This window comes from Haemorhous mexicanus, chromosome 13 (assembly GCF_027477595.1).
Source record: "Haemorhous mexicanus isolate bHaeMex1 chromosome 13, bHaeMex1.pri, whole genome shotgun sequence".
Taxonomy (NCBI): domain Eukaryota; kingdom Metazoa; phylum Chordata; class Aves; order Passeriformes; family Fringillidae; genus Haemorhous; species Haemorhous mexicanus.
In genome coordinates this window covers 6,049,733-6,061,778 of record NC_082353.1, presented here as the reverse complement: position 1 = coordinate 6,061,778, position 12,046 = coordinate 6,049,733, and the positions used below count along the sequence as shown (strand labels likewise).

Genomic DNA, 12,046 nt, shown 5'->3' with positions numbered 1-12,046 from the left:
AATTTTGACCTGAGAGCAAGTACATCTGTGGATATTCAGAGTGTACAGCACCACAGCATGAGAAGAAAATAATCCCTTTGCTGAGGGATTTCTGATATTTGGGGTTGTGTTCACTGCTCAGCTCCTGGTATCCAGCAGGGCACTTGTAACTGTTCTAAGGCAAGCTGCACTTGCTGTTCTTATGAAAGCTAGGCTTAGCATCTTGTTTAGACTTGTTAAACTGCTTGCAGACTGTCCTTTTTGAAACAAAGGATAACATTTACAATTTGGAATCTACGTTAAAGGAACTACAGGTAGTGTGAATGGTACCTTGGTGAGGAAAGTGCCATGCACTCATTTTGAGGACTTGTTGTTTGTCATCTTTACCTGTCATTTTAAATGACTATACATTGTATTTTACATTTGTAAATTATGTGTCTAGCTTTGCTTTTAAAAGACTATATTCTAAGCTCAAATCTACATGTGCTATTTTCTGGGGTCCCCATGGCAGGAAGGAAATGATGAATCTGACTCCAAGTTCTTAGAAGGCTAATTTATTGTTTTATGATATTAAAGAATGCTATACTAAAACTCTACTAAAGAATAGAGGAAGAATGCAGACAGAAGGCTTAACAAGATACTAATGAAAATCTCATTACTCTCTCTAGAGCCTTGACACAGCTGGACTGCGATTGGTCATTAATTAAAACAATTCATGTGTTGGATGAACAACCTCCAACCACATTCCAAAGCAGCAAAACACAGGAGAAGCAAATGAGATAATACTGTTTTCATTTTTCTTTGAAGTCTTTCAGCTTCCCTGGAGACAATCCTGGGCAAAGAGGATTTTTCAGAAAATGTGAGTGACATCTACAGCCAGAGATTTTAGAATAAAGGAAGAGCCATTGAGGCTGGCTGTAGTAGTGAACTCTTTGCAGATATTCCATAATAGTGGTTGATAGTTGTCATTGTGTAGCCACTCCTGTGGTGGTGCTGGGATGTGAGGGTCACTCACTCATGTCACGACAGGAGAGTGGCTGGGTTTGACATGTGGCACCTCCCAGTGCCATGAGGAGGACAGGAAGGCCTGGCTGCCTTATACTTCACACCATCCCTGTGCAGTCAGGTCAAACTTACTGCCTCTCATCAGAGGAGAGGCTTTGCCATTTAATGCCAACAAGACAACTGTTCTGGGTAAACATGTTTCAAAGAACTTACCAAGGGTGACTGAATGTGAATATTTGCTGCAGCTTTTTCTGTAGTAGTAGCCACAATAAGAATCACAGTAATAAAAAGATTGAAAGTTATCATTTAACTTTAACCATAATTAGGAGCACAACTTACTTTTAACAAGGTTTAAAGTCTTTCTCCTAAACAACAAAATTGGAAACTTTAAAAAAAAATTTACCTAGAGGGGAAGCTGGAGTTCAGAATAAAGTTTGGATAATAACTGCTCCTTTATGAAAAACTGCTCCTTTATGATTGCTCTTGAAGAGCCCTGAACAGGAGGCAAATAATATTTGCTTGACAAAAAGTTGATGATCATGAAAACAGAACATTAATCACAGAAAGTTGGGTCAGCAGCATAATGTAAGAGATGAAATTTACGTAATTGTGAAAATTAATCAGAGTATAGCTGACTTTAATGATCACAGCAGATACTTTTTCTCTGCTATATAGAAACATGAAGCCTTGAGAAGAAATTCGTGCCATACTTTGCTCTTGTGTTGCAGAATTTACTTGTTCTACCTTGTCAGACTTCCTCAAAACTATTATCCCAGATACGCAGGTGGTTGTAAGGATTGATAGCTGAAATACAGTAGTTAAGATTTGATAAGAGTGAAGCAATAATAGGTCCTGAGGGGCTGAAAGCTGAGTTTTGGCAGACCAGTGCAGGGATCAGCTACCACCATCTGTCAGGTTCCCAGATAGTCTGGCTTGAACCAGCACTTTAAAAAAACTTCACCATTTTTAAGGAATAACATTTTGTTCCAAGTAGGGAAGAATTGCATTGAAGAGTATAGTTTCATATGGGGCATAGTCAAATTTGCCTAGATACTGAAAAAACACCTAGTAGGTGAATTGTCATCATTTCTGAAGTAGTCTTGAAGCAGGTAACAGAGACAGGTAAGAAGGAACTAGAATTGAAAGAAGTCACACACTACAGGACATCTGAATTAGTACCAGCCTGAAAGAGCCATTCAAAATGTTTATTATGTGCAAGGAACATAGTTTGGAACTTTATCATAGAATTAAGCTCCCCAATGTTGCAGATGTCCTAAACTAAACTTGCCCATGTCCCAAAGTAACTATTCCCTGACTATAGCTTTAAAATATTAAGGTATTAGCAGATTCAATTAGCAGAGGTCATACAGTGAAGGGGTGGTGAATGCCAAGAGGATTAAAACATACCCTGTGTAATGGAGCATAGATTTGGATTTAGTGATGGTGAAAAAAACCCCAAACCCACACAATCAAAGAAGCATAAACAAAAAGAACAGCCCACAAAACACAGCATAGGAAAAACACACATCTTAAACCCAGAGGAAGTACGTGGGCAGAAAGATCTTCCACATTCAGAAAATGTAGTATGAGATGATGCTCGAATTGATGTTTGAGCTCAGTGAGCCTGAAATCCAAATGCTACTGAGTGAAGCTGTTACCACCAAGAATTTATACAATACCTAGGAAATATCTATAAAGACAAAACTGTAATTTACTTCTAATTCACAGTGTAGGAATCTGCAGTAGAATTGAGAAAGTACATTCTGTTTCAGTGCTTTTCTTTATTCAGTTTTCTTGTTCCATAAATAACATAACTAGCATTTGAACCAAAAGCATTTCCTAGAAATGTAGCTATAGCTAAGGAAAGAGAAGAGGAGGGGGGGAGCCAAGGGGCTACTGCTAAGAAATACCCCAAATATTCAGAAAGCCCTGTGTAGACTTCTGCAATTAGGTGCTTCATGCATTCATTGCTCCCACCCTCCAATAATTGTAAACAAATCCTGGGTTCAGGGCAGCTGCTTTGCTGACTGGGCTTCTAGGCAGTCTAGTTCCATCTCTGACTACATTCCAGGAAGTGAGGACAATAGAATAAAAAAACTGTGATTAATAGGTTTTTTTAGGGACTCTCTATCTCCCTGTTGATAAGTAAAAAAATATATGGCTGCTTCAGCAGTAAATTAACCCACTTGAAAAGTGAATGTTGTTTCCATGGTCATATTTGTTCCAGCTGGTCTTACAATTTATCATAGTACAAGCAAACTTTTGTTTTCCTCAGACTCCACAAGATATATTCCTATTTCTACTCTTAAGTATTCTGATGACTTAAAATCTGTGATTTAAAATAAAGTTGTCATATTGAAACATGGTATTCTATTCATTGAGTTACTCTGGTAGTACATGCAAATGAATTGTGTTGTCTCATCCCTTGATGTAAAATGTGAAGACAGCAGTTGCCTTACCTCCTTCCTTCCCAGTCTCATTAACACTTGAGTAAGTAGATAGAGCCTCATGATAAACCACAGAAAAATAACTTTCTAGTTACCCATGTTTGGTGTACAGCTTGAACAAAACAAACCATTGAGGTTTTTTTTCTGTGTTGGCTTGATTTTTTTTTTTTTCTTTTGATTTTAAGTGATGATTCTGTTTTGGAACTGCCTTTGAAAAGGGCAATTTCAAAGCAATTTCACAACTTTCTAATCATCGTGATGGTAACAACATATAGTGAATTGGGAAATTTATCTGGGGGCCTTTGTGCAGTGCTGCTAGAAAGAAGCAATATTGAGATGGTCACTTCCTTCTCTGCTATGACTGGTTTTGCTCTTTGCTAGATGTGCTATTTTCTACAGGCATTCAGTTTTTGTTACAAGTCCAGAAAGTGTCAGCCTTCATTGGTGGTGGCTCTGAGTAGAGGTGAAGATGCTTCAGCTGGTGTTTTGTGCTTACAGAGCATGGGGACTCGAAAGGTGGTGGTGTCTTTGTTAACAGGCTGAGAGCAAAGACAGGTGGCAGTTGCAAGTGACTGAACTACTTCACACCTGCACTTGATATAAATTTTAGAACTTTCCAATATATGCAAGTATGGAGAAGGACATAGTGATGTCCAGGATGTGAGTGAGGTGAGTTTATGGGCTGTACTGAACAGGAATTTGGTGTGTTACTGTAATGCAGATCAATCCTTATGCACTGATACAGCCACCTCAGGGAATGCTCAGATGTGCTGTGAGTTGAGCTTGCTTTTATGCTCGCCTTATGTTTGAGTGGGAAGCCCATGAGGTGCAGGCTGCTGGCAGACCTTTAATTAGATGTAATTGTACATTACTTGCTCATTACTGGGAACTTGGCAGGCATTGAGAAGTTGGATGAGTGTGATCAAGGATCTGAATTTCCAAGTAGAAAACGACTGCGTTGCCTATTTTAATACAGGTGCAGGTGATCAGTTGGGTGCTGAAATAATTGAGGTATGTATCCTGCATTTATTCTGGCCTGCATTAAATCTGTTCACCTGTAGTTAATAGTTGAGTTGGTATAGAGCTGATGTTACTTAAAAGTGCACTGAAAGCAAAAAATCACTTTTCTAACCAACCAAGACCAGATAAACATTAAGCGATGAATTTGTTTTATCAGAAATGTTTTTGCCAGCTTTGGTTGGTTAAAATTTGCAAGAACTCTTTTGTTGCTGTGGGCTTTGCTCAGGTAAGAGGCATTCACTGCTATGAAGCTATATGAAAGTGTAACTTTATTCTTTGTTCTTTAATATCCTGGTATTTCTAAATTGATGCATAAACTGGTTTCAAATTTGGGTAGTTGCTGTGGATCAGAACTTCATTTGAATTGTTAGGTTGTCCAGGAGATATAAAAATGGGATGAGAGCCTTCCATAATTGCACAATTGGAACACAAGCCTTTGCCAGCAGCCAGACCTAGGCCTGGATAATACTGTGCCTGGAGGTGTTTGGAGACACTGGGTGAGGTGCTGGTGTTTATTTCAGAGCACTCTGGGGATCCAGAAGTACTCAATGGCTTGTGTGCAAACTGATTTGCCCATCCTCATGGTTCTTAAACCACTGTGATGTATTAGCTTTTGTTTAGAGTGAAAACTGACCAAGCATCCTAAGAAACCTGGGGGGGAAAAAAGAAAACAAACTCTAATAAACAAAGCCTGAAAATACCCAAAGGAGAAAACCCACCTCCTCAAAACAGTCAAAGCCTTTGAAACAGAGTTTGTCATCTTTTAAAAACAAAACTCTGTTTTTACCTTTTTTTTGCAATCATACTTTCAGAAAGGAGATTGCCCAGAGAGGCCTGAGTTGTGGTGCTTTAGACTGTTATTCCACACAGGGACAGTAAACCATGGAAAAGTACAGTTAATGCAAAATAAATGGTTTTGAGAGGTAAGTGTGATAGTTTAATTTATGTTAATACCCAGACCTGTGCTACAAGTGTTTTCGTAATTGACACTTTTTAGCAATTTCCAAGTGTTTACCTGTAAAAACTAATGAATTCATTTATTATGAGCTCTTCTGGGTGAGAAATTTATTTTCTTGAGCACAAAGGCATTTTGGCAATGCAGATTCTGACTCCTGAAGGGAAAAGGAAACTTGCAACTTCCTGAGCTGTTTTCTTTCCAGTGTGTTGACAGAGGAGGTACTTGAAAAATAGAAATTATTGAACTGGGGATAAGAAAGTAAATTCTTTGTGTTTTGTGTTACAGACTTGGTTGCTGGAAGCCTCCCATGTGATCAAACAGTACTTTCAGACAAACTAATTTTCTATTAAATGAATTTTAATTTTGAGGTAAGGTCCTGTTTAATTTTCTTTGTTATGCATATAATGACACAAAATTTACAGTAAATTAAAAGCTTGTACATATTAGTACAGAATTTTCTTTAGAGAGTATGTGAAATATATACTTCTGTGACTGTGTTTATGAAGAGAGAATCTGAGCTGAAAAATAAATGTGATGTATGAATATTGAAGTGCCAAATAAATATTGTAATTAACAGCCTGGAGATTAACATGACTATGACAGACATTGACTGTTTTGAAACAGTTGCCAGGGAGACTGGAGAATATGATCATATAATAAATGATTTCTCTAAGCATTAAGAAAAAGGGCCATGCCTTTCATTGGTATGAAACAAATAGCTGAGAAGATGACTTAACTCTTTTATCTGAATACATGTCAGAGGTGGCAAAAAGAACAAGGAAAAATCATTACTAGAATAACTTCACACTGTAATGCTCTTAGAAGAGAATGTCACTAAATGGTAAAATTGGCTTTGGGCAAGATGTTGATAAATCTCACCCCATGTTCTTCATCTGTTGGAGTTACTTTGACCTTGTCCACATTACTGTTCTAAATGTGGCTCTGGCTTTGACTGCTCATCTGGAAATGGAGCTTGAAATACTGAAAGGTCGCTAATGGAATTTTGTCCTGCAATTCTCCAGGTTTGAAAAATGTCTTCAGTGAACTTTCAAAGCAGCCTGTAATTAAAGCGACATGTCAGTTTGTATCAAATATGTCCAAGGACAAGGTTAAATGGAGGTGGTTTAGGTACATTTTGAAGTAGGCTTTGCTAAGAAAAATAACAAAATATGTGAATTTAGCTTCAACCATTTTAAGTCTGCCGAGCTGACTTTGAGCTGATTGGTGAGATGTGCTCTTGGTGAGCACATTTGGTGTAGGAGGAGGTTTGACTTCACATTAGCACACAGTTGGCAGTGTACTAGACTCAGTATAATCTAATTGACATGTAGTGTTTGCACACACAGTTACCCCCTGTTAGAAGTTCAGCTGTGTTTCATGATTTCTTTGTTCCTCTGTCTCTGCTGTAGAAGCAGTGGATGTTTTGGGGTTCAATCTTGTTCCCTTCTGAAATCTAGGTTTTTCCCAAACCCTGCCCATAAATCTTTATAAGGACTACTCCACCTTCTGATTTCTGTCCCTCCCTATCCAGTGGTTGTGAGCTTTTTTTTACCTTGGGGGTATGGAGTGCTCTTAAAGCTGGAGCTCAGTCTGTGTTCCTCCTGTGTTGTCTGTGTTTCGTGGCTGTGACAGACATGTTAATTGGATGGGTGCAAGCACACTGTTCTTGCTGAGCTTTTCTGTTTTCATTAGTGTTGCTGATTCTGGTAGTAACTGAGCTTTCTGCAGGCTCTAGCAATAGGTCTTTTTTCTTTCCTCAGCTACTCTTTTTTTTTCCTTTTTATCCCTTTATTAGTTGTTCACAGCTCTTTTGACTGGCCATTCCCTGTTTGTTTCTGCTTTCGGAAGAAGTGTTCTTTTCTAATAAAAAATAATTTAGTAATCAAAAAGCAGAGTCTGACATCTCTGCCCAAACCTGAGGTTCAGAAAAAATGTTTAGAGCTGGCACTCAGCCTTTGAGATGGTGAGAAATGGTGAAGTTTTGGAACATCTTGTTGTTCCTTCCCTTCTCTCTCTGTTCAGGGGCTGGCATCAGACAATGAAGGGAGCATGCACTAAGGTCATTCAACCTTGCTGCAGTAGCATCAGCCAAAGCATTAGTGTTCTAACAATTGTGAACTGTGGCTGGTAATGTGTTTGTGGTAAATCTCGAGGGGTGATGGAGGTTGGAAGAGCAAGAAAAGTTTTTTTTCAGTAGCTATTTAAACCCATTGGAAAGAGATTACATGATCTCCTGTTTTTCTCTTTGGCATGGCACCATCTGAGTTGTAGACTGTGTGTAAACTGTTGCCTGTAGTTTCCCAGCACTACCAGGATATGACAGCTCCATGTGACCACCTTTCTCATGAGGGATATGTGTTGGATTACAATTGCTGTCTTCACTGACATGAAGATTTTTTATTTTTAATATTTTTTGTAAACTGTTTTCTATCCCCATGACATGAAAATTGATAAAGAATGGTAATTTATTTGAAAATTTGTGTTAATCTCATGTTGATATCAAATTGTGATGGCTTCTGAGAAAAAATTGTCTAGGTAGTACAACAGTAGATGGAATAGAGACCTGAGTGTTTAAAGGGTAGAAACATAACTGAATTAATTATAATTTAGATCCAAGTAGTGCTTGGCTTTGTTTTGAGTTCTCCAATAGGTATTATCTGGCAAAAAATGTGCTAAAGTAGTGAACTTACGTGATGCTGAACTATCTGATTTTAAAGTGCACTTCATTGTTCTGTGTATGGCTGTTTGAACATAGAAGGGAATTTAGTGCATTCTGTGTTCTTGAACAGAGAAAAAATGGATTCTCTTGCTTAAAGAGTACCTGTAGCTCTGCCTGGGACCCACTTTGCCATGCTTTCCCTCATATAAATGACAGTCAGTCTCTAAGCTGTCTACCTGAATTTTCACTAAACGAGTGAGCTCTTTACCAAGCCTCCTGCTTTTGAAATGGGCCTGCAAGAAATAACAGTTTTCAAAGTCAGAAATCTCTTTGCCTTCATCTTGAATTTGTGAAGATGATAGGTGAAGAGTTGAGGCTTATTGTGGAGATCATAGTTTGGTTGCCAGCATGACTACCAGTTGTGTGAGTCCTCCACATTTTCTGGGCTTACTTAAATAAGTGGAATGCTGACTTGCTAAGAGTACTCTTACATTCATTCAAATAACATTTTATAAATGTTTAATTTTTCCTGCCTCACTTCCTGTTTAAGTGATCTATTTTAAATAATTGAATTAATTGATTTTTGGGACAAATGGATCAAAACCTACTGAGAGCAATTTCAGTGCCCATTGAGGCTACCATTTCAGATGGAATCAATGAGAGCAGAGAACCATTCCATAGAAACCCCATTACAGGACTGGCATAAAATTACTGTATTTGAGCCTCACTGATTTTCTTTTGTGTAGCAAAGCTGTTTTTGAAGACTTCTCATCCCCATCTAATTCTGAATGGTGATGCTGAGCAGAATTATCCATGTGGATTTACTTCAGTGATTGCAGTAGCTGAGTGGATTTCATATTCTCAAATAGTTCAGATTCTGGAACAAATAAGGAAGCTTGGTTATAAAGCCTGTAAGAAACTTGAGCAGCCAATTAGTTGCCTTCATGTTCCTTAAGGTAGATAATGAAGTAGATGTGTGTGAGGTAACTGTTGACTGCTGTTCTCCTTAAAGAAAATGACAAAGTTCCTGGGCAGCATCAGATGATGTTCAGGAGGGTGAAAGGAAAGCAAAAGAAGAATCCATATATGATTTACCATGACAGTTTATCTGGGACTTGGCAATACTGTTTCTCTGCCAAAACATGTCACTTAAAGAAATAAAGTAGAAAATGCAGAGTAATAATTAGACCACAGCAGGTGAACCCAAGAAGTTTTATCCTAGCTGTGTCATTAAGTGACTCAGGTAAGAACTCTAAGTGGTTTATTACATCTGACTTTGTGGTGCCTCCCAAGAATGGCAGGTGGAGCTCAGAAGTTTGAGTGATGGCTTCAATTAATTCAATGGGGGGGGAAAAAGCATTGAATTGAGTGTGCTTAGAGATTGTAGACCTAGGCATAAAAGCTTTAAAATTGTCCTTCAAATTATTACTGTTTAAGCAGTTGAAAATAGTGTGAACATGCAGAACTGTTCTAGCCTGGATTTAACAGCCTATTTCTTAGTTCAACCTATTTTTAGTGTGATTTAGAATCTAGGTGAAATGTTTCAAGTAGTCACATCTGCTGCTTTGGAAAATCAGTTTTCTATCAGCCAAACTATTCCACAGAATAGGAACTATTATTAATCATAATTTATTTTTCTTGTCCTATAATTTACATAGGTACTAGACATCAGAAAATATATTTGAAGCTGTATAAACATATAAGAGTATATCCCACTGTAAGCAAGTTGCAGTGTTTGAAATGGACCTAGATTTACCTTATAAGAGTTGAGTTGAAAGAAATAAAGCACTCCTCTAAAACCCAACAATAAGCCCTTTAGAAAGAGGGAAAACCAAACCCACACCAAATGAAAATGTCTTCTATGCATCAGATACCATTAAGTAATAGTCTGTGCATATATTTACTCCTGTCCTCCCAAGGACTCGGGGGGGGAACCTGGCCAAGGGATGTGATTCTCTTCTGGTTTCTACAGAAACTCATGGTTTTGCTTTTCTCTTGCAGTCTTCTTGCAAAATAGGAAAAAAGTCTGCAAGGCCGCTTCAAAGACATGTCATTGACTGCCATAGTGAAGGCTCTTGCTGCTGAGGCTTGTGATTTCTCTGTTACTACTAGCTCCAGTCAAGCTCTTTGCTTATCTTATCTAAAAGCTGTTTCAGCTCTGTCTGGGACAGTGACATTCCTTCTGTAGTTCTTGTAATTCATACTTCCTTTTGAAGATGTATACAAGCAAGTTAATTTGCAAATATGCCTTTTGACTTAAAAAGCAAGCTGAAGTTCAATTGCTAATAAGCTGACTGTCCTGTAAACAACTCTTAATTAGACCCAAATATTTTGGTCTCTTAGATAATTCTGCTTAAGGGAACTTCCTTGCTGGGCTCTTAGCAAAAGAGATGCTGTTGCTGTATGACTATAAAGCATGAACTGAGAATGGTGTCTGTCAATGCTTACTAATAATTACAGCCTGCTCTCATAGTATCCTTTCAAAACTTGTCCTGGTTCATCTTTGTTTTGTTGTGGGGATTTTTTTTCCAAGTAGTTTGTTTGTAAAATTTAGTACTGCATGCTACAGTTAAATGCAGTGAATTTTTCCTGAGATTCTTGAAGTTTTTTAAGGTAAAAAACTTACCAGCACATGTGGTATGTATGTACAGCCATAGTGGTTGAGCAGGGATTTTCTTGAGGCGGGAGTGGGGGGATGTGAGATTTTTTGCATTTTAATTGTCTGTGCATACTTGCAAACAGAACAAACCATGTTTAGTGCTGCACAGTGTTAAGTTCCTTGTAGTCTAACCAGTGGAAAGAAGGGTTATGCTTTTTTGGTTGCTTGTTCAAACTTCAAGAGTTCTGATCAGCCACCCCAGACAGTGTGTGGTGTCTGAGGTTGTCAGGCTGCTTCTGGACCCTCCAAGTTGATCCGTTTGTACTTGCTGCCCATTTAGAACATCAACTTTTCCTCTCTTGGTTTACTGCTCTTACCTCCACTTTAAGCTGATTAGAGGGGAACTAAGAGATATTGTTTTGTTTCCTTTCTGACCAGAAGAGATTCTAACTCTAATGACAAGACAGGTTCCAGTCCAGTGCTTACAAATGTGATATTTGTGCATGAGTGATAGTTGCCCCTGAAAGCACCTCACTACACAGTTCCCAGTGGAATGGCAACAACCACCGATGAAACTTCTCAGTGTCTTGTCCAGCAATGAGTTGATGATGGCCTTGCTGTGACATGTGGGCATACATTTCAGGCATACAACCCTGATAGTTTGGTTCCTGTACTGTGCTCTGATGGAGAATCAGCTTAGTCTCAGAAAGTCTGTCAGTGGCAGCCCTTAAGAGATTGTGGTATAAATGAGTTACAAATTGACAGCAATGGAGCACTGAAGAGAGGGCTCCTTGAAATGTGCAGTGCCACCTCTTTTATGATAGGATGCCAACACAGGTGCCATTGCGAGTTTAGAGTAAAATGGATGATGTTACTCTCTATGCCTGTCTGGCTGCCTTATGGTTCCATTATGGTTAATTTGTGAAGGATGATGCTTTCATTTGCATTCATCATTTTGGAAGTACACAAAGCTATCAGTTCAGCTGGGTTTATACTTCTGAGTGCATTTTGCTCACAGAGGTCTTAGCAGGGACCAGTCCACTAAACAGGTATTTTATATGTACAATACAATTAGATGTTCAACCTCTGTGAACAACAGAAAATGTCATCTGTCCTGTATTGCTGATGCCCAGTGCCAGCAGGTAGTTGGTGGGAGTACTGAAAAGAGTAGAGGACTTGTGTTCCACTGGATTTTGTTACAAAGTTACTCTAGTATAAAAATACATAGCTTTGCCTCTACTAGCGTGTACACATACAGGCTTTTCGGCTGTGACAGTCTCATGACCTAGATTTGTGTTTGCTCAAGCTTGAATGAACCAGTTAAGAAATATCTCCAGGGAGACAGACCTTTACTAAATCATGGCAGAGCTTTGCTTTTA

The 12,046-nt window shown here is 38.5% G+C and overlaps 1 protein-coding gene across 5 annotated transcripts in view; it reads left to right on the top strand.

Annotated features, from left to right (window-relative positions):
- TLN2 (talin 2) overlaps nucleotides 1-12,046 on the top strand; it is a 142,519-nt gene that overhangs the window by 37,286 nt on the left and 93,187 nt on the right. For 3 of the 5 annotated variants that reach the window (XM_059858121.1, XM_059858120.1, XM_059858123.1), the window contains one exon: nucleotides 5,695-5,777. The exons of the other annotated variants lie outside the window; for them this stretch is intronic. The gene's annotated coding sequence lies outside the window, so the exon portion shown is untranslated. The remainder of the gene's footprint in view (nucleotides 1-5,694; nucleotides 5,778-12,046) is intronic. 5 annotated transcript variants of the gene reach the window in all.